Raw genomic sequence first — 26,393 nt, forward strand, 5'->3', positions numbered from 1 at the left:
GATTTTAGCACTTTCTGTGGGGGAAAAAAAAGGCAAATCATTCCAGTTTCATGTCAATTGCATAAATACTCTAGAAAACTGAATTGGCCTCTAGAACGTTCTGTTGGTATTTAGACATTTGCCATAAAGTTTAGATAAAGAAGTAAGATAATATGTTGTCTTTCTTATTGTAAAGCAGATGCCTCAGACCTTTCTTTTTTAGAACAGCAAGAAAGGGCTTCCCTGGCCCTCCCTCACTCACGCTCAGACTCCGAGGCCTTGCTTCCATGGAAAATGGACGCAAGAGTGAGAGGAGTCAGGAAGGAGCCTTTGGTGTCCATGGCCTATGCGTGGATGCTGTGGTTCTTCAGACAAGCTGCACACTCTCTCTCAGCTTCATTTCCTCGTGCATGAGGAGGGCCAGTGATGCCTTTCCCAGTATTTGCAGTCCAGCAAGGCAATGCCGCTGCAAGGCAATGCCGCTGCAGCACAGCCACCCATTGTGCCTATGCCCTGCTGAGCCCCGCCCACCAAGGGCCTCCTCTCCGATCATGAGAATTTCAGCTGCAGAAATTCTCTCACCAACACGCACTGCAAGCTTTATTAAGTTCACTCACTCTTTTCATCCTCGTGACAGCCGTATAAGGAAACGAGGTCCAGAGGGGTAAGCGATTTGCCGAAGGACACAAAGCTAATAAGGAATGGAACCACGATGTGACCTTAGGTCACCTGACTCTGAACCCAGCCCTTGGCCACGATGCTGTATTAAGTGTATTAGCACCAGTCCTCACAGCTCTTTGGACTTCCCTGGTGGCTCAGATGGTAAAGCGTCTACCTACAATGTGGGAGACCTGGGTTTGATCCCTGGGTCAAGAAGATCCCTCGGAGAAGGAAACAGCAACCCACTCCAATACTCTTGCCTGGAAAATCCCATGGACAGAGGAGCCTGGTAGGCTACAGTCCACGGGGTCACAGGGAGTCAGACAGGACTGAGCAACTTCACTTTCACTTTCTTTCACAGCTGTTTTGGTCCTCGGCGCATTTCCTGGAGGACATGTGAGTGACACGGCTACCTTCTCCACCCTCCCTTCCAATCCTGCACTGCTGATATGGTGGCCCAGGGGTCTGTGAACTATCAAGCCTTTCACACGCCCAACCTTCTGAAAGGTGGGACACACTTCTTCCCTCCCTCTCCTCGAGAGCCTGAATCCAGAAATGGAGACTGCACCCACTTCTCCCAGAAGACCACAGGGGTTTCATTCAAGCCTTCCCTGGTATTCCAGATTTGCCAGAAGGTGCAGGAGGTTTGACCACCATGAACATTCTCTGTAGACAGCCTGGCATCACCCAACTTAACTGCAGGGAGGACACAGGACACGTCAAGGACTTGTTGTGTTAACACCCAGTGGTTACCAATCAGGACTGCACATTAGAATCACCCGGGGAGAATAAATCAGGCGCTGAGTCCCCACCCCCAACCACAACCAATTATATTAGAACATCTAAGGGTGAGACCCACGTGATGTTACACAGCCTGTGGAGGGGGCAGGATTTATGTCTTTGGCTTCTCATCTCGTTGGCCATGTCTCTGGCCCCTTTCTCCAGGCCAGCCCCATTCTGGAAGGCTCGGCTGGACGAAAGGAGGAGGAAGAGGCTGGAGTTTCTTGGGCTGGGAGTGACCAGTCAAGACTGGTTCTTTTCCACCCGCTCCCCTGGTCCTCACCTGCAGGTGAACAGGAGCAATTTAAGAGAGAAGTGAAAAGGTCCATCACTTATTTAACCTGCAGCTAAATTAAGAGCTCGAGTTGAGGTGGTTCCTTGTGTCTGTTCATGACAAGCTCTGCGAGGAGAGGCATGCTAGGTTCTAGATGGCAGAGGCCCCAGTGAAGCCAGGATTAAACCAAGAAAGAGGCTGAGCTGGTGCACTTGCTGGGCTTAACCCGGGAGTCCCCACCATGAATGGAATCTGGGAGTCCAACTTACAGGGCAGCAGCTGCCCCAGTTCTAGCATCCTTGGCATACGGGTGGACTGTGCCCTCCCCTAGTTTGATTCCTGGTGGAGGACCGCTGGGGTGGGATGGGACTTAGGCCCTCCTGCTCCTCCTGCCCAAATTCCATCTTCCCTGGACAGCACATCATCTCCTTTCATTCTGAGAACAACTCTGGGCTGGATGGTATTAGCCCCCAACTGGCAGTTGAGGAAACTGAGGCACAGAGAGGTTAAGACCCCAGCTTCTGAGTGGGAGAGCTCCCTGGAGCCGTGACATCTCTGGCGCTCTGGGTGAACTTGGCCCTCCAGGGGTGTCAGGGATGTGGACAGGCAACCCCCTGCACCCACGCCAAACCCAACATTCCCCCACCCTGATCCCGGTGCTCCTTCTGAAGCTCTTCTCAGGGGTGGAGGCATCCAGGCCCCAGGAGCAGTGATGAAAGATCCTGGAGAGAAGGGCGCTGTGGTTGCTGCCACACCAAACCGAGGTCTCCAGTTTCCGATCGCGTGGGACATGCGTGCTATTGACAGAGGACAGCTCAGAGCGAGGGTGAGGGGCTGTAACCAACCTCAGAAAGGACAGGGTCTGAGGGCCTCTGGGAACTCCGGGGGTCTAGGGACTCAGACACTCCTCGAATCCCTCTGTCATTTCTTACTAACCGTCCCCAGGGCCCCTGCCTGCTGTTTCACTCCCTGCTCTTACAGATGGGCCTTCTCCACACGGCAGGGCTCCTGGGCTTCGTGTCTGGGCCCCCCAAGGGGGAACCACCCTGCCCACCCCCCGCACCCTCAGGTGGATGGGGACAGGCTCTGGGTGGGTCAAGGCAGACTCCAATACCAGCAGGAGAGGCGATGGGGACCTGGGGCCAGGAGGCCACCCTTAGATCTTCAGTTGGCGACAGAGAACAGGTCACTGGAAGCCTCAAGAAGGAGACAGGGAAGTCTGTGGAGCAGAGACCACCTCCTCCAGTTGGGGGTCTGCCATGGGGCAGCCTGTGCAGAGGGAAGGACAGATGGGGGCGCAGCCCCCGCTCCACCATCTTCTAGCTGGGTCACCCACAGGGGTCTGGAACTGTGTCTGCTGCTGGCATTAGGTGGCTTCTCTCACTCTGACCCCTCCCTCACTTTTAGACTTGCAGAAAAAGAAGGAAAAACAGCCCCACCCCATCCCACACCCCTTGGCCTTGCCATTCCTTCAGGAGCACCTGCAGGAGTTGCCATGGTGATGAGATCCCACAACCCTGGTCCTCAGCCCCCCGGGGTTATTAGCTCCTCTCTGTTAGCCATGGCTCTGTGAGTTGAGGGGCCAGAGAGTTTGCCAGAAAAGGGTAATTGCTATAGACGTTCAGGATTCCAGGTCCCAGAGGCAACTGGAGCTGGTCTGTCCCAGGGGATGGAGGTTACTGGGATCAGCGCTGTTGCTCAGGCCCTCGGCTCACGGGGGATGACCTTGCAGGGCGGATGCAGGAAGGTCCTGACAGACTCCTGGCTTTTCCCCAGGCTCTGTTCCTGCCGCCTCAGGGGGTGGAGTGATGGGGACTGTGCACCAGGAGGGGGACCATTTCTATCCCTACAGCTTGCCCAGCACATCCCCAGCCTTGGGTTCTCAAAACAACAGTGCAAGGTACGTACTGTTCAGCTCATCTTGCAGATGAAGAAACAGGTGAAGAAAAGGTAAGTTCATATGCCCAGGGTCACCCAGCCTGTGAGAAGGAGAGGCGGGAATGGGAACTGTGTATTTCCCTTCGAGATCCAGCCCTCTTTCTACTATGGTCCTCTGCCCTCCCCCTCCCCCAGTCCTCATGATTGCACTTGGGCTTATCTAACTGACACTAGAAGACCAGCTCTTATCTCAAGGGTCAAAAATGGGCTTGATAGCTTTCTAGGCGATATTTAGATATTTTGCTTCTAGTGAAAAGAAAGGATACCTGTGTTTCATGGTGCCTGGTTAGTATCATCAGACTGGTGGAAGGGGAATCCTGGGTGGTGATGAGGTTGTCCAGGAAGCAGAGGCAGGTGAGAGCTCGGGACATAAGGATGCTCAGAACAGGCACCGGGGGGCTGCAGAGGGCTCAGAGCTTGGGAGCACCTGGATTGATGTGGAGGTGTTTGTCCTGGTTTAGAGGGTTGAGAAGGAGGCTTCTGCTTAAGGAGTGTTATATAGCTTTACACTCTATGTGGTGGGTAGCATCATTTTTCAGTTAATAGAGTAAGCAAAGTCACCTGTTGGGTCCTGGGGCCATGCTGATTTGGACTTGGCATCGATCTCTCATTGTCCCTTGGTCCTGGGTTGATGACAGCAAGACCATGGGAAATAACAGAGCTGAACATGCGGTGACCACGCCCTCAGATAGCTTACACTCAAGGAGAGATAGATGCCTTAGGAAGCTTTTTCCTGGGATGACACACATTAGAGCCGAGATCTTAAACCCCCCTGCCCTGTTGGAGAGGCCCCACCCCCCAACTGCTATAGGAAGAGACTTGAGAGGGGGGTTCAGGTCCCGCACAGCTACTGTTCTGGTTCCAGTGCAAACAATGACATCTATCCCTGCATCTCTGCCCTCCCCAGGAGAACAGCTTTCTCTTACCTCACTAGCTCAGCTCAAGGAAAGAAAAAGAACTCGGAAGGCAACATATTTGGGGCCGGAAATGGTTGCTTTTTATGCTTGTCAAGCGTCTAGTGAGATTTAGAATAAAACCTACCACTGTGAAAGAGACTATGAAATAACATGAGCTTTTATTACCCCGGGTTCTGCCTTGTTCGAGACACTTACCTTTCCATTGTGAAACATAAACCTTCTGTATGCCTTGGCACCAAGAAACGCCTGGTGATGAGTAGTTGTTGATTTCTTCTTATAGACCATCTGGGCAACCAGACCGGGATCTGTAGGAACGTTACGTGGTGGAAAGGGAACAGAGAAGCGGGCTGAAACTTTTTTCAGCTGTCATTTTTATGCATGTATGGGAACATGCAATTACTTCTGCAGGAAGAAGGAAGATTTACTACGTCTAGGAATGCAGAGCCTTGCAAATATCGTGCCTGTAAAATGCAGCGTCTAGAACACAGCCCAGCTTAGAGGTGGGTGGCCCTGCTTTCCGGAGTCCTGGAAGGACACTCTCAGCTCACAGTTTCAGAAAAGTCAGTATGGAGAGGAAGGCGTGCTCAGTACCAGGGCGGTGGTCTTGGGACCCTCCCACCGAGGAGGATTAGATGAGAACCAGCCTCTCTCACTTCAGTCCTGGACTGTTTTCCTTCCCAGTATGTTACCTGTCAGACCTTCCAACAAATGAGCCCTTAGACTGTCTTGAAGGAAAATAGAAGCTCTTGTCAGAAACATAGGGCAAAGGAACTAACGAACATTTATTGAGTCCCTACTATGTGCCAGTAAAGCTTTTGGGGCACTTGACATGCATATTTTTCTCTAGAACTTAAATTCCTTCTGGGAGATAGAGTGTTTCATTCTTATTTATGGATGCAGAATGGAGTAACAGTGAGAAATAGTGCTTTTCCAAGGATGCTCAGGTCGTTAAGTGGCAGCGCCCAAACACTAATACCGTTTGCTATGTAGTGTTCCGATATTTTAGAAATTTAACTATTCTGCAAACTTGTAATTCCTTAGGACACTGGAAATGGTCTTAGGAGTCACCCGATTCAACCATCCTCTTATTGTGGGGATCCCTTAATGAAGCAGCTTCTCCTGATACATTTCCTGGGCTCCATTCTCCAGGTCTGCTATCCTCCCAGGGCCGGCAGCTGTAGGGCTGGAACCCGAGGGGACCAGCAGTGATAAATGCAGGGTCAGCTCAGTGCCTTGGTTCTGGGGGCTCTCAGGTCCAGGGAATCCTGTCTGGGGACAAGGCTGGGCCCAGGTCTCATGCTCAGGAGAGACGAAGCTTTGCTGAGTAGAGTTAGCTGCTCAAAAAATCCTCCCTGGTGAAAACATACGAGGAAGTGGAGGACACAGCAAATGAGAATGAGATGCAGTCATGCCCTCCAGGCTCCAGGAACGAGCTCCTCCAGCTGGATCTATCTGCAGGACTCTTCAGCCGGCTCCTGGAAGGCCCAGCTGAGAAGCAGCCTCCAAAACACGGCGTCTCTGCAGCCCCTCTGAGGGACAGAGGACAGTGCTCTGTCCAGCTGCAGACATCCTTCTCCCCGCAGAGGCCCTGTGAACAGCCCGCGACCTCGCTCCAAGCCCATCAGTGAGCTGGGGCTCTAAGGTCATGAAACTCATTTCCATCTGTCAATTTCTTTAATTAGGTGGGGAATTTCATTGACTATCTGTGGACCTAGAGTACCCAATCCATCATTTTTCCAACTTGGAGTAAACCAAAATAAAAATATGCCAACTTGCAAGCTGATACACCAACCTGGCCTCGATGCTTTAAAATAATCATTGCAACTGAATGAGGAGTTTGAGTAATAATCTGTGCACTACGTGCCAGAGCTGGCACGATATGCTTCACGGCGCTTTATTTCTATCCAGGCTTCAGACTGCCAGCCTCAAATCCTGCGGTCTGCATGAAACGCTACCAGCCTCAAGAGTCCTTTATTTCCAAGCTCCTAAAATCTTGATAACACACATTAGTACGACATCTTTTAGTTTATAAAATGCTTTTATGAACATCATCTCATGTAATTTATGACTTACAGCCTCTCTGTAACAACTTATAACTTCTCTGTAAAGGTTTATCCTCACTTTATATAGAAGGCCGATAAGAGTCAGAGAGGTAAAGGGAACTTCCTGAGGTCACACAGGTAGCAATTGGCAAGTGAATCCTTGAGTTTGGGTCTTCTCACTCCAGACCCCAACACTATGCTTACCTCTAGAGCAGTGCCAGCAGAGCAGATGTTAATGTGAATGTTAGTTGATTACCTCTAGTGATGGAGAGCTCACTCTCAGAGTATCTCATTGAGCTGTTGAACAACTCTGATTATTTGAAAGCAGAGACAAAAACCTGCCTCCAAACAAAACCCACTCACAGGACCTTGCAAAAAAAGGATTTTATCAAGTGTTTTGCTCATACAAGCTAAACTCTGTCCCTAGCACATTTCTAAGCACCAATTACACATACCATCTGGCTGATCCCCCATTGATAGATTTCTGCCAGCAACTGACATCAAACTAACTGAGCTGCAGTTTCTAAATTTTTGCCTGCCCTCACTTTTGGAAATTATTTTCCATTTAGTTTTGAATGGCTCTGAAAGCTCTGGCCATTTCCTTCAGTGTCTTGGAGTGTCACCTTTGGGAGCCTAGAAACCACCTTGAGCCATCTGGGGCTCATGGATTCTCGCCTGCCTTACCATGGATCACAGACTTGCCTTCTGTCCATCTACCTTTGCTTCTGTAGAGACAGCTTTCCTTGGAGGAGCTGTAAACTGGAGAAGCTACTCCTTGAACCCAGACCTCTCTGATTTGGTGTCCATTGTTCTCACCCTGTACCACCTGCATACCCTCTGAGCTTCTACTTAACAGCTAGCTACTTGCCCCTGGGTGAAGAAAGCCTTCATTTTGGAGACAATTGATAAGTCCTGCCCTGGGCCAGGAGCTATGAACTTGATGGGCTTTGCTCCCAGGCCCCTTCCACCAATGCCTGAATGAATAGGCTTGCAAATACAGGGTTAAAGTTTGTGCCTCTAACCTTACCATCAGCCCTAAGGGAACAATGAGTGAGTAAAGTCGCTCAGTCCTGTTGGACTCTTTGCGACCCCATGGACTGTAGCCTATCAGGCTCCTCCATCCATGGCATTTTCCAGGCAAGAGTGCTGGAGTGGATTGCCAAAGTTAGGAAGGCTTCCTGGAACAGGTAAGGTTTGGGGCAAGCTGTATCTTGTTGATAAGGATCCATTCAGGCTAATGACCACCTAGCTATAAACCAAAACACTTGATGCCAGGTACATTATCCGTGCTCAGAAAAACTGAGTTGATGGGCAGCAAGGATGTGAGTCTAAGATAGTTTTCTCTTTCTTAAAATGGGAGAATAAGCAATGGAATCTCCCTTAGTCATTGTGTTGTAGGAAGGTGGACCCCTTCCAGGGCCCGAAACTGGGCTCTTGTCTAACACTCGGAAATGAATTGTCCGAGGAGACACATGTGCTGACAAAGCAAGAGATTTTATTGGGAAAGGGCAGCCGGGTGGAGAGCAGTAGGGTAAGGGAACCCAGGAGAACTGCTCTGTCAAGTGGCTGGCAATGTCAGATTTTATGGTGATGGGGTTAGTTTCCGGGTGGTCTTTGGCCAATCATTCTAATTCAGAGTCTTTCCTGGTGGTGCACGCATTGCTCAGCCAAGATGGATGCTAGTGAGAGGGATTCTGGAAAGTGGACGGACACGTGGTGTCTCCTTTAGACCTTTCCCGAACTCTTCCGGTTGGTGGTGGCTTATTAGTTCCGTATTCCTTATCAGGATCTCCTGTCATAAAACAACTCATGCAAATGGTTACTATAGTACCTGGCCAGAGTGGGCAGTTTCAATCAGTGTGCTTCCCCTAACAATTGGGTCTGATTTCTAAGAAATTAGGTAAAGAAATAATGGCAACCCACTCCAGTATTCCTGCCTGGAAAATTCCATGGACAGAGGAGCCTGGTGGGCTACAGTCCATGGGGTCATAAAGAGTCAGACACAACTGAAGCAACTACACACACAAAGAAATCTTTAAGCTGTGAATTTAGATGAAGAAATCTCAAATCCAGTCAACACTGGAGTTAGGGCTGAGCTGAGACCTCAGCCACTATCCTTCGCAGAACTGCAGGGGCTGGGCTTAGCTTTCAAGTAGGCGACTTGTTGGAGAGGAATTCCTTCTATTTATGCTGCCAGGCTTCCCAGGTGGCCCTCGTGGTAAAGAACCTGCCTGCCAATGCAAAAGGCATAAGAGACTGGAGGTTTGATCCCTGGGTCTGGGTCAGGAAGATCCCCTGGAGAAGGAAATGGCAACCCACTCCAGTTTTCTTGCCTGGAGGATCCCCGTGGACAGAGGAACCTAGCCGGCCATAGTCCATGGGGTCACAGAGAGTTGGACACGACTGAGTAACTGAGCTCAGCACAGCATGCTGCCAGGCTCAGGGCCCTGGGCTAATCCTGTCTCATTTTCAAGGCTCAGATTGGGTCCCCTCGCCCAGGAGGCCCCCAGCTCATGGAAGCCATCCTCATCCAAGCACGCCCCCAGTCTTTTGCCTGAACGGGGGCTGCCCTCGGCCTGGCATGGCCTGCCCTTGCATCCTTGACTTCTTCTCCAGAACTGAGGTCTTGCTTCATCTCCTGGGAGCTTTCCAGACACCCCACCCCTCAGACTGGGTTTAGGACCCTGCCCGCCACCTTCCTCCAACCTGCTTCTGTTACAGGGACCTTAGTGATCACAGACAACCATCTGTCCCCTGACTAGCTGGTGTCTCTTCCGCAGCAGAGCCTGACTGTCCCTGGGTCCCTGGCACACAGAAGCACATGGCGATGGATACCACCCAGTGAGGTCTCAGGCCAGTGGTTAACTGCTTTCTGGGATGTTTCATGTGTCCGTCTCCTCCCCAGCTGGATCCTGGAGGCTCAGAGGGCAGTCTGAGCATTCTCAGCCTCCCTCTTGCCCTCGGCCCAGAGCTGGATACCAGGAAGAGCTCAGTTTTCAGACTAACGTTTGGAGCCTGGAAACATGTACCTTCAACTCTGCCTTTTTTTTTTTTTTTTTTTCTTTTTATTCTGTTTCAAAATTAGTATTTAGCCTAGCTTTGGGCCCTAGAAGAAAACCTGCCAGGTTTCTCCTGATCGGAACCTGCTGTCTTATGTTTAAACTCAACAGGAGACCTGGGAAGTGAATTGTTTACTCCTTATTCACTCATGAAGTGATGCAACCATTACATCTCTCAAGATGCCCAGCCATCTGGGCATATTTGGGGGCTGCAGGAGCCGGGGGTGGTAAGCACAGGTGAGCTCAGAGCTGCCTCTGCTGAATGGGAAAGGGGCAGATATTTTAAATAGGTTCAGTCTGAGGATTTGATCAGTTACAGGGTGGGAGGGGGCCTTGTGATCCAGCCTTCTCTGTCCAAGCAGATTTCCTAGAAAACAGCACAGTCAGCCCCAGGGGGACATCTGTGCAGAGGCTGGCTGCAAAGCCTTCACTCTGAGCAATGGCCCCCCGCCTTTTCTGGAGTTCACACCTGCCTCCCAGGGACATCTCCCCATCTGCCGGCTCTGCCTTCCAGGGTGACAAGGAGCAGGAGGTTTCCTTATGCTTGGAGGTCTGGTCATTAGGTCCTCAGATACGTTTCCCTGGGCGCCTTCTCAGTTCTAATGCATTAAACCAGGATGGGACAGACAGACCCTCCCTGGCCTAGAGGAGCCGCAGGGGCAGACACCCAGCTAAGCTGCACACCATGGGGGGGAAGCTGGCTCTTGGTTTTTAAGTGATTATCTTTGTAAATGACTCATATCAGGAGTCTACCTTCTGCCGTACGTCATCACAAAGGTTTCTTACAGAAGATGTGCATCACATTTTCTTCTGAAATCGGGCTTATCATGACCTCTATTATTATACTTGATTAGATATTCCATTTAACTCATATTTCAACTGCTTCCTGTCTTTTAGGTAGAGTTTTAAATAGCCATCTAACGCTCATCACAACTCTGTGAAACAGGCATCATTATTATCCCATTGTACTGATGGGAAAACTGAGGCATGGGGCATTTAAGTAACATAACTCATGTCAGACAGCCAGAGAGCAGTGAAGCTGAGACCCAGACCAGGCAGGCTGTTTCCTGAGTCAGATAGCTTAACTATTACTTTCTACAGATCCAAAACAACAGGGATGTTTGTCTGTATTAGCCATTCCAGCACCTAAAACAGTATCTAGTTCATCATAGGTACTCAATGTATATTTGTTGAAGGAGCAAATGGACAACTGAATAAATGAATGAGTTGGAGTGGTGTCTCCAACTTGGGGATTTTCAAAGGAAGTGTTCAGTTTCTCTTTAGATCATTGGGTTTTGAACTTCAGGCGCATCAGAATCCCCTGGAGGGCCTGGTGAAAGCCAGGTGGGGACCACACCCCTCCCCCAGAACCTCCATCCAGCAGGTCAGCCCTGAGATTTGCCTTTCTAAAAGCTGTCAGGTGCTGCTGATGATACAGGCGCGGATGAGGGGGCGACCACGTTTGGAGAAGCACTGGCCTATAGCAAAATGCCATCACATTTTCGCAGCAGAAATTTTGACTGATAGGAATCAGAGCTTCAGTATGAAGGTGGCAGCCAGTTAGCCAGTGCCCTCTGGTCCCCCACAGTCAGGGCTAAGGCTCACCCCAGACTCAGACTCTCCTGTTTGTGCAGCACAAGCCTGGCCCCAGACATGCCTCTTTCCAGCAATCTCAGCTTTTCTGACTTCTTTCAGCGCCAAGTCTCAACGGGAACACCAGATGCAGAGTAGAGATTAATTCAAAGCAAAAGTCTCCGTTTACAAATCACCTACTACGTGCTAGTTATGGACACATACACATACACTCATTTACATACTTGTACACACGTACACACATATATTTATGCATTTTTGCTGTGATAGCATATTTTTATGTTGTTTAGTTGCTAAGTCACATCTTTTTAGACCCCATAGACTTTAGCCTCTTCTGTCCACGGGATTTCCCAGGCAAGAATATTGGAGTGGGTTGCCATTTCCTTCTCCAGGGGAAATGCGCTATCATAAGTAGCCCTAAAAACCCTTGCCATGCTAAGTCGTTTCAGTTGTGTCTGACTCTGTGCGATCCTATGAACTGTAGCCTGCCAGGCTCCTCTATCCATGGGATTCTCCAGGCAAGAATACTGGAGTGGATTGCCATTCCCTGGGGGATCTTCCTGACCCAGGGATCGGACCGGCATGTCTTAGTTCTAGCCTGCATTGGCAGGTGGGTTCTTTACCCCCAGTGCCACCTGGGAAGCCTCCAAAACCTTTGGTTTCTTCAAAATTGCCTAATAAAAATTATCAGCCTTATAGGAAAATAAGATTAAAAGCAAACTACTCAAAATCTACAGTGACTGAAAAGCTGAAGAAACCATAAAAATTAGTTATAAGAGAACCAGCAGAGTATCTCATTTTAAATTCACCGATATTTGCACCAGGAGTGCAGGTCACTCGTTCTTTTCTGCCTTAAACTTGGGGCATGTACGTCTTCCATTGAGATTAGGTTCTGGAGACCATTTTTTATCCAAATTAAAAACCTACTTAAGGTGTAGCCTTCTTTGTTCATCCACTGTTTTAATACAGGGGATCAGCTCCACTCGCAGCTTCAACAGATAGCTTAATCTCTTGGGAAGTGTAGCAATTCCAGTAGCTTCTAAGCCAGCCACTTTGCAGTAAAGGCACTTCTGCAAACAGTCAGCTTTTATCCTCAGGCCTGCATGTATGCCTGCTGCCTTCTCTTGAATTGTGAGAAAGCTTGCCGCCGTCACTTCAACACAGTGATGCTCGAAAACATATCTCACAAAGCGATGTGACCTTGTGTGTTGTAAGAGATGGGACCAGTTCCTGGCAAAATCTGATTTGAACCCAGAGCCAGCAAAGTCTGCCTTTCTCCTTGACTCCGCTGCTTTTGTTAGGTGATGAAAATGTAAACGCTGGGCCAGCACTTGTGCTGCTGTGGCCCCAGGGGCACTCCTGCCTTGGATGGGCTCTTGAGGGCCCAGCTTGTGTCCTTCCCTGCGGTCCCCCTGAGGGCCTCACCCAGCCCGGTGCCCAGTCCAGGTTTTATGAATGGAACCCTACTGGGGCCGGAAGTAGTCATACAAGTCAGACACGGAGGAGACTCCTTTAGTAACAAATGCCATGTTTTCATCACCTAGGTTGGGGGTTTCTGGGGATTTAGGGGAGAGACATTTTTGACACTGTGTCTGAGGCAGGCTTTCTTGGGTTGCCCGGTCTGGAAATGACCTTGGGTGGCCTCAGGCCCAGGATGGTTTGCCAAGGTGGCTGATACCCGGGCGATGAGGGTTTGGGGTGGAGGGTGCTTCCTAGGCTGCGGCCATGCTGCAGGATTCACGGGACACGTGTTGTTGTGTGAGGTTGCAGGTGCATGTGTGCAGCGGCGTGACCGTGAGGGCCCTGGGACCAGGTCATGGGAGAAACGATAGTCTGACCAAGGGCGTCTGGAGGCAGGTCACACCACGGTCACACCTCTGAGATCCCAGAGGGAGCAACCATGGCCCGAGTGGCCCCAAGGGCAGGATGCCGGCCCTGCCTGGGGTAGAAGGAGTGTCCGCGCAATGACCATAGCACCCAGTCCTGCCCTTGTTCTGAAGCTGTTTAGGACTTTTCACTCCACTAATCAATGCTGCATTTTCTTTGCCTTGTGATTTGAGACACTCAGTGATCTGGGCTGACAGTGAAACAAAGTCCAGCCTCCCAGCTCCTAGTCTCAAATTTGCAGCATGACCCCAGGTTCCCTGGGCCTCAGAGCTCTTGTTGGTAAAATGAGGGTGATTATTGAGAGTCCCTTTGACTGCAAGGAGATCAAACCAGTCCATTCTAAAGGAAATCAGTGCTGAATATTCATTGGAAGGATTGATGCCGAAGCTGAAGCTCCAATACTTTGGCCACCTGATGCAAAGAACTGATTCATTAGAAAAGACCCTGATGCTGAGAAAGATTGAAGGCAGGAGGACAAAGGGATGACAGAGGATGAGATGGTTGGATGGCATCACTGACTCGATGGACATGAGTTTGAGTAAGCTCTGGGAATTGGTGATGGACAGGGAAGCCTGGCGTAGTGCAATCCATGGGCTTGCAAAAAGTCAGACATGACTGAATGACTGAATTGAACTGATTGACTTCACAGGGTCTTTGGAGCCTTAGATAAGGAATTCTAGAAGGGTGTTGGGCATGTGGTCCAATCGCATGGGACCACAAAAAGTTTGATCACAACATCAGGCTCCTGGAAGCTTCTCACCTAGCTGGGTGACAAGAGACCTTCCGAGAGCAGAAAGCCAGCCTGCACACAGTTCACTGTTCTGAGGGAACTAGTACCATCTGTGGGTCAGTTTATCTCTTTCCCAGAACTCAAACTCAAAAGCTGCTTGATTTTTGGTGGGATGGCAGGGCAGGATGAACACCTGGGTACCCTCCTCTCCACCTCTAGGCATGAACTATTAGAAAAATGGAGAAATGATTCTTCTCAAGTTTCAACCTTTTCTTTGTTCTCATCCTGGTGCAAGAAGTAAGTTCAAAAAGTAAAACCAAGATGCTCTTCTGGTCTCTGGAGGGTGGGTGTTTATTTCAGCCCACAGAGCTCTCTCCACATTCCCCCTTCCTCATCTTCTTTGGATCTGGGCAGATGGAGTTGGAGAGAAAAAAAACACAGGGAGCTTTTCCAGCCAGCAGGCTGCGATGAGCTCCCCCACCCCCCACCCCCAGAGGATGGGCGATGTTTAGCATTTTTAGAGAGGCTGGGCAGGGTGACTGATGGGAAGGGCCCCCACCCCCACCCACAGGACTGGCAGGTGTGTCTTCAGCGTGGAAGGTGGCCAGAGACGCGGCTCTCACATGCTTACCTGTCAGCCCTGCCAAGACGAGCGTATTGAGCTCCTGGATAAAGGTCCCCACTGCCGCAGTACATTCAAGCACCCCTGACGTCATGGCGGGAGCCTTATTGTGTCTTAATGAGAATGCATTTCTGGCTGAGAAAGGCACTCGCCTGTCCCAGAATGCCACATCCACTTTGCTGCCCACACAGCTGTGCCTGCAGGCAGAGCCAGCAGGCCACGCAGGTGGGGGTTGGCAAGCAACAAGGCTGGGCCCCCAGGGGTCCTGTTCTCTCCTCTCTGCTGCTGGGTCTCTCTTTTCCCCCGATTTTTAAGCACATCTGCAGGTGTCTAAAGGCTGGATTGCTGAGGGTGGTCACCCCCAGCCTGCACCTCCCAGCATTTTCTGAATATTATCATTGCTGGAGCATCCCCAACCACCCCCCACCTCCGCATCACAGGGCTGGAGATGCCTGGCTGCTTCTTATTCAGTGATTGGAGGTGATTCCGGATTTATTCTCTGACATGAATTTAAGGATTGTAAATGTCACAGCCTCACACCGTTTTTAAATATGCTCATGACTTCAGAGTCAATGGGAATTTGAATTTCAAGAGCTTGTTATTTCTCTTTCCAGGAAGAGGAGGGAAAAAACTGTACAGATGTGATAACATCTGGGTTTCCATGGTGCCTGACTTGGTCATGTCAGGCGAGGACTCTTCTCTAGCACCCACTCCCCTTTCCTGTTGGAGGAGTGGGTATTACCTGGAGGGAACACTAGTGTTGAGGTTTCACTTCTCCACTTGGCCTCAGTATACAGATTGTCCCTGTTATTAAAAAAAAAAAAAGCTTTGCTGATAATAGACTCTGTTAACATCATACACAAAGTATCTTGGTTCTTTATCCAAATAAGGCCAAGCCTTCATGAAACGAACTTCCAAACACCTTCCCCCACTGCCCTTGGAAGCGTTGATTGAAATTATTTCAAACAGAATGACATCATACCACACCTCTAGAGTATAGAGCAGGAAGCCGATCAAGGGATATCTGCCCTCCACCCCACTCTGAATGGAGCAGAAAGAACAGCAAGGTTGGAGGCCTGGGTTTCAGTTGGCTCTATCACTAATGGTAAAATCCTGGGTGAGACTTTGAATCTCCCTGAGCCTCACTCTTCTCATCTGCAAAATGGGAGCAGTGATCACTACCTCATGAGTCATCAGGATGCAATGAACCAATGTAAGGTGTCAAAGTACTGAGCTCAGGGAAAACACTCCACACATAGGTGCTGAGTTTGAAGAGGGAAAAGGCCACACAGTAGAGGGTTGTGCCAGTCCCAAACTCAAAACTGTGGAGACTTACAGAGGGAGAGGACGGAAAGAGAGAGAGGGAGGAGGGGGAGAGGGGCTATCAAGAGAGAGAGAGAGAGGGAGAGACAGAGACAGAGACAGGGAGAGACAGGGAGAGACAGAGACAGGAAGAGACAGAGAAACATAGGGAGAGACAGAGACAGAGAAAGAGCTGATTCGCCAGAAAAAAAAAATCCCGAGAGACATTTGCTCCAAAAGAAATATTCTGCACAGAAATAAGACCATTTCAAACTGCACCAGAAGTAAGCATTTACATTTATTGCACACTTCCTAAATCCCAGATACTGTGCAATTTTCCTAGGGAAGAATCCCCCTGGTCTCCTACCTGGAAGGTTATAAACCTGACTGTGAGTTAAAATTCCAGAAATGTTTTATTTTCAACCTTAAAATGAATATATTATACAATTGAATGCCCTGAACAATGCTATTTCATAGGACTATAAAATGAAATACATTTCACATACATTTTTACTTTACTTCTGGATTCTCATGGCTACCTTTTAGGTCACAGTTAAGGTTAAGGGACAGAGCCATCAGCCTGAGGACCCCCTGGCATCACCACCTAGGACTGTGCAGGATTCCTGCAACTGTGTCACTGGACCACAGAAGACACTCCTGAAATGGAAAACTAATCATCCTCCCTATTTGAATAGTGTTTCCTCATGTTTATCAGATGTTTTCTGCACAAAATTTTATATAACCCTAAACAAGGTCCTTTAAGAGAGATGTTCTTGTCATTTACAAATGAGGAGCTGAGTCCCACAGAGGTTAAATGACTTGTTTAATGGGAACATCCCATTTGTTGTTGTTTAGTCGATAAGTCATGTTCAACTCTTGGGACCCCATGGACTGTAGGCCGCCAGGCTCCTCTGGTCCATGGGGTTTCACAGGCAAGAATACTAGAGTGGGTTGCCATTCCCTTCTTCAGGGGATCTTCCTGACCAGGGATTGAACCTGAGTCTCTTACCTGTCCTCCACTGGACAGGCAGGTTCTTCACCATTAGTGCCATCAGCAGATCCAAAAAAAGAAGGGTCAGAAAGTAAAAAACTGACCGACATCAAAATCACACTTACTGTCTTATAATCATGCTTAAACAGTGACTAGGCTTCCCTTGTGGCTCAGCTGGTAAAGAATCTGCCTGCAATGCAAGAGACCTGGGTTCAATCCCTGGGTTGGGAAGATCCCCTGGAGAAGGGAAAGGCTGCCCACTCCAGTTCTGTAGCCTAGAGAATTCCATGGACAGTCCAGGGGTCTCAATGAGTCAGACATGACTGAGCAACTTTCACTTTCAACAGTGACTGAATCTGGATCAAGCTCTGAGCTTCCTGGAAGTCAAATTAGAGGACCAGGAATGTTTGTGAAATTAGAGATTCTTAGCGCTTCTCACCCTTTACCATTCCACATTATTTTTCCAAGCATTGCAGGCAGCCATCTACCCCTGGGCTCTCTGGTAGTTTGACACGCGGAGATGACCCAGAGAGATGTTGTGGGGAGGGGGGTGGGAGGGGGGCTCATGTTTGGGAACGCATGTACACCTGTGGTGGATTCATGTCAATCTATGCCAAAACCAATACAGAATTGTAAAGTAAAAATTAAAAATAAATAAATAAATTAAAAAAAAATCTTCTTACTTTTAAAGAAGATGGTAATGGCCTATGTTCTTGACATTTCAGAGGGAAAAGTCAATTGGAGAGGCACAGCTGGGGTCACTGTCAGGCTGTGGTTGAAGCCTCCTGCGAGGGGCAGAGCATCCCTCCTTTTCTAGCAGCACACACTGGCCTTTTCCCTGAAGTCCACGCCAGGGCACTTGAGCAGAACCGGTACCCCACCTCCTACCCTCCACAAACTAACAAAAACTCAGTGGAGAATTAAGATGTGAAAAATAAGTTTGACATCTCAAAGGCAAACGGGAGAAAACAAAGTGCTGCCTTCTCTCTCCCTTTTTCCTTCAAGGAAACGGTAAATTCTTTTGAGTGATTTTTTTGTTTCACGCTGAGCGAAGTCGTCTGGCTTAATTATCCCCCTCTTTCTTCTTCATAGCTTCTAAATGCTCTTTATTATTTGACTGAGTCCATTTCAGCGACTGCACAAAAATGATACATTCTGAGTCTGGAGAAATTAGCCATGAAATGAGCATCTCCTGAATATCGGTTATTGTCTTTTCCAGCTTTTGGTCTGTGTAGTTCATATCGTGTTGAAGATACAAAAGGTCTGTGGGCTCAGTTCTGACATCTGAGCCCAGAGGAGAATCAGGAGCCCAGGTTTCCCTCTCAGGTGTGTGGCCTGGTGGGGGATTCTGCTTCAAGGTCCCTCTCTCTTTGCTATTACACAAGGCTGTTCCTAAGGATGAATGGGGTGGTGCTTGGAAATTGCAGAGCCCAGGTCCTGGTGCAGAGATAAATAAATGCTCCATGAGTTCTAATCATGACTCTTTTTTCTTTTTAAGATTTTTTTTTTAATGTTGACCATTTTTCAAGTCTTTATTCAATTTGTTACAATATTGTTTTGTTCCACATTTTGGTTGTTTGGCCTTGAGGCATGTGGAATCTTAGCTCCCTGACCCTTAGGTCCAGGGGTGTGGATTGAACCCACACCCCTGCCTTGGAAGGCAAAGTCTTAACCACTGGACCACCAGGGAAGTCCCAACTTAATCACTACTCTTGACAAAGGCAAAACGGATTACATCCCACTTCTGTCTAAAATGCTTCACGGACTCCCTTCCAAATGTCCTAAGTCAATCTTCCCCATCTTTCATCATCTGGATCCTCATTACCTCTCTGGAACCATCCTTGGGCTCCTCCCTCAAATCTCACTGAACCTCTTTCAAATTCTAGAAAGCTCTGGGCTCTTTGCTCCAAGGGGAGCAGCAGCAGTTGCTGTTTCCCCTGCCTGAACTTTTCTTTCCTTCTCTCTCCCTTCACCTGACTGCCACCCACCCTCCAATCTCTGCCCGGGTGTGACCTCCTTCAGTTCCAAATCTGAGTCAGAGCTCCAGCCTGTGCCCTGCCCCAGCGTCCTGTCCTTCCTTTGCTTGCACTTGTCAAGCTGTGATGCTGGCTTATCATGTGTTGGGGGCAGTGTTGTTGGTGGTTGCAGACTTATTCAGGGCCCTAAGACTTATTCTGGAATCTTGGTGAATAACTGTGAGCACGCTTCTCCTCTCAGGGGAGAAAAGTTTATTTCCTTGGACAAAGATGATGCTTTTGTTCCTAAGAGAAATCCCCTGAAGCTTGTTAGTTACATAAAGACCCTCCTCCCATTGCTCTTGGAGAAAACTAAAGGAGCCCTGAAACTGGATGTAGATATTTTCTTCAAAGAAGTTTTTCTGCTTGGTATTGTAAATTGCAGGGTATCACTGAGCCAGAGCTACGTTCTAAGAAGCTGTGCATTTGTCTCACACATCTTGGTTCTGCTCAATATACGATGGACTTTTTTGCGCAAGAGTTGTTTGACTGGGGGAGGTACAAGTTCTAATTCACAGGAGTTATTAGCAGATAATTAGGAGTAAGGTCTTGAGAGGCACAGAAAGACAAGCAGGTCTATCTTATCCCATAAGCAACTTTCTGGATCATGGATGTACTCCATGTAGGTTAAGCTTGTGATGTGCAGGGTGGGTCTACCACAGTCTAGGGGTGGCAGATTGTGGGCCAAATCCGGCCCACCACCTCTTTTTATAAACAAAGTTTTCTTGGCACGCAGTCACACTGATGACTTATCATCTGTGGTTGCATTCATGCTACAGTCGATTGAGCAGTTGCAGCAGAGACCAAATGGCCCAGAAGTCCAAAGCATCGAACATGTGGCCCTTCCAGTCAATTTGCCACCCTCAGTCTGTCTCTCTGTGCTCTGACGTGACTGTCTTGTTGGGGTTGACATCTATGGGTGCCTAGGAGGTCCGTCTCAGGGGACAGGACACTCCACCGGCAGCTGCACTCTCAGAGGCCGAGTAAAGCAGCTACAGGGCAGAGGGCGGTGGGATCATCCTCGCTGTTGGCCTAACCCACTGCTTTTAGCCTGTCCACTTCCTACTTCAGGCTCTTGTTATGGGTCCCGGAAGGGATGGAATTGTTGCTGTTTCACCCTGAGAATGGCTGTTTGATTCTGGTGCTTTCTCCCTTGAACCCACAGTCTGTGTGTATGGCCTCTTTACAGAGTCAGTGTTTAACTACCGCCTATAGCGATAGGAGGGGGTTTTAAAGACTGAAAGAAGAGTTTCTCCCCACTTGGAGTGAGAGCAGAAATCAGGGAATCCATTTGTGCTTTGATACTTTCTGGATAATTGCAGACTTCCTGTTGCTGAAATTCAGCCTCTGTGCATTGGTGCTGGGTTAAATCTCAGAGACAGAATTTCAGGTGATGTAATAGAAAGAAATAGATTTATTATTTTGCCAGGCAAAGGAGACCATGGCAGGTTAATGCCCTCAAAACTGTGTGTCCCGCCCTAGAGGGGGTAGTGAGCAGTCAGTGTTCACGGAGCAGGGCGTGATCAACTCGTGGACAGTCTTCTGATTGGTTGGGGGTGAGGTAATCAAGAGTCAGCATCATCAACCTTCTGGTTCCAACCGGCCTATGGTCCACGTGCTCGTGGACAGCATACAGTAAACTTGTTCCACTTGTGGTTTTCATAGCTGCAAAACAGCTCACAGGACATGGCTCAGAATATTATCTACAGTCCTTGAGGAAGAACTAAAGGTCCTTGACTTTGTTTAATAACTGAACTATGAGTATTTTGTCCTGCTTGACTGTTTTCTTTTCTTTTTGCATATCCTCATTTCTCTGATTACATTTATTCTTTGACTAAAGTTTTTGCTACAGACAAAAGGCAGGCAGAGGACATGGGTGGGGGTCTACTCTGGAAAGCCCTCGTAGGGTTCTGCTTGGTTATATTCCCTCTACCACCACCCCCCACCTTGGGAAGACTCACATCTCATCACACTCTCCCCCCAAACTGTTCCCCTACTTCTTGCCCCTTTGTATACCCATTAAGAAGGACGAGAAGGACCACTACCACTCAGGCTCCCCGGGGACCCCTAGGACAGCTGCTTCCTCTCTGCTGAAGGACCAGGTGCCACCAAGGAGCCTAAGCCCAGGACTGAGTCTCAAAAGCAGCCGGCTCCCTTGCCTGGAGCACCGTCAGGTTCAAGGAGGAGGAACAATTATTATTAACGTCAAGTGCTCTGCCTCTCAAGAACAGATAAGCAAAATACAGACACAAGTTAAATCACCCTTAGGGAAACGCAAGTCTCACACCAGACTTTCTGAGGCCACTGGAGGAGCAAGCCCCACTGTCCTTCCTGAACTTGAGAATGTCACCTTAAGGTCTTGATTGCGTAAGAGCTCCTGATGGGGAAATCTTTTATGATGCTACTTTATGCTGACAACAGCTCTAAATTAGAGGGTGCAGCTGACTGAAATGAGCTTAATTTTCCATACAAATGTGGGCTCTTGGAAAGAAATCACTTTTTTTCAGGTCAAAAATCTATTTTATCTCCCCTAATTAGGAGAATATGTAAAGCAAGAAAGGGGAATGGTGTTCAATTTGCCATAAAAAGCAAACCTAGTAGTTTATAAGATCACACTTTCCAAACAAGCTCCGGCCTATTAGAGGGGATCATACATAATTCAGGACCCACTTGCTACCTCATGGATCATGCAAATTCTCTCCAATTACACGTTGAAAAAAATGAGGTTCATCTTCCAGCTTTAAATAGACTATTAGAAAAGGGGTAGATAGAAAGGCCATAAGGAAGCCAGTGATTTAAAATGGTGTCAATGTGAATTTGAGACGGAGAGGCTTAAACGGAAGAGAGAAAGTGACTCAGTTCTGAGCCCCATTTTAAGATTGGAGCCAGCAGCACATAGACTGTTCACACCTCCATCTGTCTATTTCGCAAAGGTGTCTCTCCGTCCAAAGTGAGAACCTTTCCATCCCGGGTGCTTCTTGTTTCTGAAAAAGGGAAAGTGAAAGTCGCTCAGTTGTGTCAGACTCATTGCGACCCCTTGGACTGTACTCCATGGAATTCTCCAGGCCAGAATACTGGAGTGGATCATTTCAAATTGATCCTTCATGAGATTCTCTTCTTGGACCTTAGAGGTGTGTGTGTGCTTGTTTGTTTGTGTGATGGGTGAGAGAGGAAGAGAGAGACAGACTTAGGCAGTTGAAGCTGCAATAACAAAGTGTGATACTGGGCGGCTTATACACAACAGACATTTATTTCTGACTGTTCTGGAGGCTGGAAGTCCGTGATCAGGGTAGCAGCATAGCCAGGTTCTGGTGAGGCCCTCTGCCAGGTTGCAGGCTGACATCTCATATCTTCACATGGCAGAAAGAGGAGTAATGAGCTGAGGTCACTTTTATGAAGGCACTGATTTCATGCATAAAGGCTGCACCTCTGTGACCTAAATTACCTCCCAAAGTTCCCATCCTCCTCCAAATACCATCAGACTGGTGATTTGAGGGTGGGGAGTGGACACACAAACATTTAGTCTATAACTAGAGCTCCGAGGAGGCAGGGTCAGTTTTGCTGGCTGAGATTGGCCCAACCAGTTGTCCAGGTGTTGAGCATGGCCCTGGGGTCATCACAGTGAGAAGAAGGAATCTGGGCAGGAAAGGTGCTGTAGAGAAAGTGGGGCTTGAACGAGGCCCTGGAAGACGGGAGATTGGGATGGGTACGGGGTAGGCAGCGTGTTGGGGAGGGGGCAACTGCTTGAGACAGACAGACGCAGAGGGAACCGTGTGTCTGGCTAGTGGGAAGGGATGAAATTGCCCTCCGGCAGGGTTGGCACCTGGATATGGGCGGTGGGGGCCTGGGATGCTGTCCTAACAGAGGACTGTCCTGAGCCCTGTTCTCCACCGTGAGGCCACCTGGACATGAGAAGGAGGAGCATGCTGACCCTTGGCATTTGCTCCTGACCAGTTCTCCGGAGTGGCTCCAGCTGTGGGCTCTGAGGGAGAAACGAGGGAGCTGGGTGATCAATAAGCAGTCCAGGCTGTGTGCCGCCGGGGAGTTTAAGGGAGGTAATTAAACAGACTTCTCAGGCAAGTGCCCGCACATGGGGATTAATTGCGATTTAAATAATGAAGCCTCCACGGATAAGTGAACTACACAAGAATAGCTTTGCTGAGGGCCTGGCTGAGCAGAGGAGTCACAGCATAAGCACCAGTGGTGATGGCGAATGGCAGGAGATGAGGCCCCACCTTGGGCTCTCTGGGGAGCTCCCAGCTCCTCCAGCTCACGTGGGAGGCTCCTGAGAATGGGGTTCTCCATGTTTCCTGGGCCCCTTTAATTTCCACCTTCAAGGTCTCACCGCAGCCTTAGCTCCTCCCGACTAGACTCCACCAGCCTCCACCTTCATCATCTTCTATGCTGGGTCCCTGGAGGGGAGAGGGGGTGCCCAGCCAGTCACCCTCTCTGGGCTCTTTCCAGCTTGGCCAGGTCTTAACTTTTTGAAAACAGTCCCCAGCGGCGTCACCAAGCTTTGCATCAGTGAGGACTCAAGGCATTTCCCTAAGTGACTTTTCCAGCCTGTTTCCTGTTCCCCTCAAGGCCTTTGGCTCCCTGATTCTACCTGTCCGCTACAGCTTGGAGCCTCTGTGCCTTTGCACCTCCAGGAAGGCTTTGCCTCCCCAGGCCACTTTCTAGGCCAGTTATATCTCCTCCGTGAAAAAGCACCCCTGCTCTGGCCTCCCCCAACCAGTGAGAATCCCCTCTGCATTGCAGGCTGGTTCTCTGTTGGAGGTCCTGGAGAGGGTTGATGGTTGGTTGACCTCTGAGTTGGACCCAGGCTTCTCACCCTGCCCCAGTCCTTGGAATGTAGTCCTGCCCGCCAGTCGGTCCCAGAGCCATTTTGAAGGACACAGGCTTGAGAGAGCCCTGTGTGGTTGAGACCATCTGGGCTGAAGGTGTGACTGAGCCCAGGGAAGGCCACTCTGTGCACTCAAGATGCTGGCATCAGCTGCAGAGATCTACTCATCTCGAGGTGCCCAAGACCAGCCTGGTATGTACGTTCTCTTGCTTACTAAACCCAGTCCGGCGTGGGTTGCCTGTTTATTCGGCCTCTCCTTGCCTAGGGACCAGTTTGGGATTTCAGCCCCGGACTCCCTGGGTTTTGAACCAGCAGTGTGTCTCACCCCTTCTTCAGTTTCCCAGCTTCTTTGACGAGAGGCTGCCAGGCTCCATGCCCTACACTGCAAGCATCCCGTGACTGCGATGTTAGGGATGGGATCCTCAGCCAAAACCCCAGGGAACAAACGTGCTGTGGAATTTAGCATTTTTCAGATTTTGGAAAGATTATGGTGCGTCTATTCTATATCATGTAACAGCTCCAGTAGGTCTGGAATAGTTTCCTGTGGTCAAACGCGTTTATGTTTCTCCTGCGAAAGGGGTAATGTTCGTCTTAAAAGGGATAAAGACAATATTTGGCTTCAGTTAAGTTCAGGTCAGGTTTTGACTAAGTCGAGAAAAAGTTTTCTGAGCTGAGGTTAAGGACTTGTGGACGTTCACTCCCTTAGGAATTCCCTTAGGTGCTCTCCAGGGCTGCTGCCGGAGAGGAAAAGAGTTTGTTGAAACACTTTCCCAGGCAGCCTGGAGAGTGAGTCAACCTTTTGTGTCACATGGAGATTTAGCTGAATGGGGAATTGCTTCTTTCCTGGTGGCTCAGATGGTAAAGAATCTGCCTGCAAGGCAGGAGACCTGGGTTCAATCCTGGGTCAGGAAGAGCCCCTGGAAAATTCCGTGGATAGAGGAGCCTAGTGGGCTACAGTCCATAGGGTCGCAAAGAGCTGGACATGACTGAGGGACTGAACAACAACAGCAAAAGGTGGGTATGGAGCGTCGGTGGCCTAATGAAATCCTTCTGGGACTGCATGCATATAGGTGTGCAGGTGGGGGTGGGGCTTCCAGGTGCCCCAGGACAATGGCTGCAGCCCCAGCACGTGACTTGGGGAACCTCAGCATGTGACTTGTCTGGTTTTGGGGTCATTTCCCTCTGAAACCACAGCTAGGAGCACCTGAGTCTGATAACCCAGCCATTGAACTTTAAAGTGCAAAGCCGTCTGGAAAGGTCAGACATAAGGATAGGTGCTTAGTCGCTTAGTCGTGTCCCAGGGATCGAACCTGGGTCTCCTGCATTACAGATGGATTTTCTTTTTACTGTCTGAACCACCAGGGAAGCCCATGAGGATAGGTACAGGTGATTAAAAGGAAAAATACAAGTCCCTGGGTGAAACAGTAGAGATGTTGAGGTGGGTCTTGAAAGAGAAACAGCCTTAATATCTAGGAGTCCTGACTGCACCCAGGTAACCTAGATACCACCTCTCAAAAAAATATAGATCTGCTTCCTCGCTGGGCCTCCATGGCTTTCCAGTCGCAGTTTCTAGGATTTATTGCAGGTCATTAACTGCTGTGCTCTGACACGGGGAAGAAGTGAGAAGATTAAAGTAACAGCCAGGGCTGTTGAGAATAATTTGGCCTGTCTTTGTTGCTGGGAATGTGCTGTTAAACCATTATCACCTGGTAATTCTCATGTAACTTTGGGGAGGAAAATTATTATCCATGTTGCAGGAATTTTTCAGTTAATTCTGTAGAGTCGGTCAGATTTTAATTGACTGAGAGTTTGAGAGGCATTTCTTAGGTAAATTAGAATTAGCTAGGCAAGACCCTGAGTCAGCACCCGCTATATAATTTCCCATCCAACGCAGAATGGAAATACAAGACCCTTCCTTCAAAAGTTCGTGGGTTTCAAGACAGTGAAATTGCAAAGCTTTGAAACAAGCTTGGGGCCCTTTTGAACCTGGTATCCTGTGTCAACATGTGGGTTACATGTCCATGAAGCCAGCCCTGCACCAGGGCCTCTGAGATCTTAGAGAAAGTACAGTTTCATAGAAAAATAAAGGAGCTGTATTCAAACCAGACAAGCCTTGATCAGTTCTTAGTTTTGGCTTCTATTGGTTTGATCGCGGGGAGAGACATAGGCTCTATTTCTTCCTCTGTAAAAAAGAGCTACCAAAATGAGTTCCAGGGGCTTCCCTGGTGGTTCAGCGTTAAAAGAATCTGCCTGCAATGCAGGAGATGTGGGTTTGACCCCTGCATGTGGGATCTTTCCCCTGCAGGGGAAGATCCCCTGGAGAAGGAAACCGCAGCCCATTCCAATATTCTTACCTGGAGAATTCCATGGACAGAGGAGCCTGGCGGGCTACAGCCCATGGGGTTGCAAGAGTCGGACACAGCTTAGTAACTAAACTATCCCACTACCACTGTAATGATGAAGACAAAGCTTGTAGAGCACTTAGCAGAGCTCGGGGTATCTAATAAGAATTCAAGAAACCTTAGCTCTAAGCAGTGGTGCTCATGCTCCGGGATATCCTCTTGCCCGTCTCTCTTTGGCACTTTGCAGCTGACTTCTAAATGCTAGCACTCGTATTCCTAGGCTGGTGTGTGTTTCACCAGCTCCCAGAGCTCCCCAGTGCGATTAAGCCCTGCTCGCTCCAGAGGTAACTGGGTTGATTACACAGTCCTATTTGGCTACCTTCCCTTCCCTGTCGTCCTCCCCACTCCCCTAGCCTACA

General features: G+C 49.1%; 1 long non-coding RNA gene across 1 annotated transcript; it reads left to right on the plus strand.

The window, feature by feature from the left end:
- The first annotated feature begins 957 nt into the window (after positions 1-957).
- On the plus strand, positions 958-6,339 carry LOC120851934. Its single transcript, XR_005718443.1, has 5 exons — positions 958-1,146; positions 1,585-1,708; positions 2,375-2,519; positions 3,546-3,593; positions 5,590-6,339. It is a non-coding gene; the product is annotated as an uncharacterized LOC120851934 (long non-coding RNA).
- The last annotated feature ends 20,054 nt before the right edge of the window (positions 6,340-26,393 follow it).

Source organism: Oryx dammah, unplaced genomic scaffold (genome assembly GCF_014754425.2).
Source record: "Oryx dammah isolate SB20612 unplaced genomic scaffold, SCBI_Odam_1.1 HiC_scaffold_25, whole genome shotgun sequence".
NCBI classification, from domain to species: domain Eukaryota; kingdom Metazoa; phylum Chordata; class Mammalia; order Artiodactyla; family Bovidae; genus Oryx; species Oryx dammah.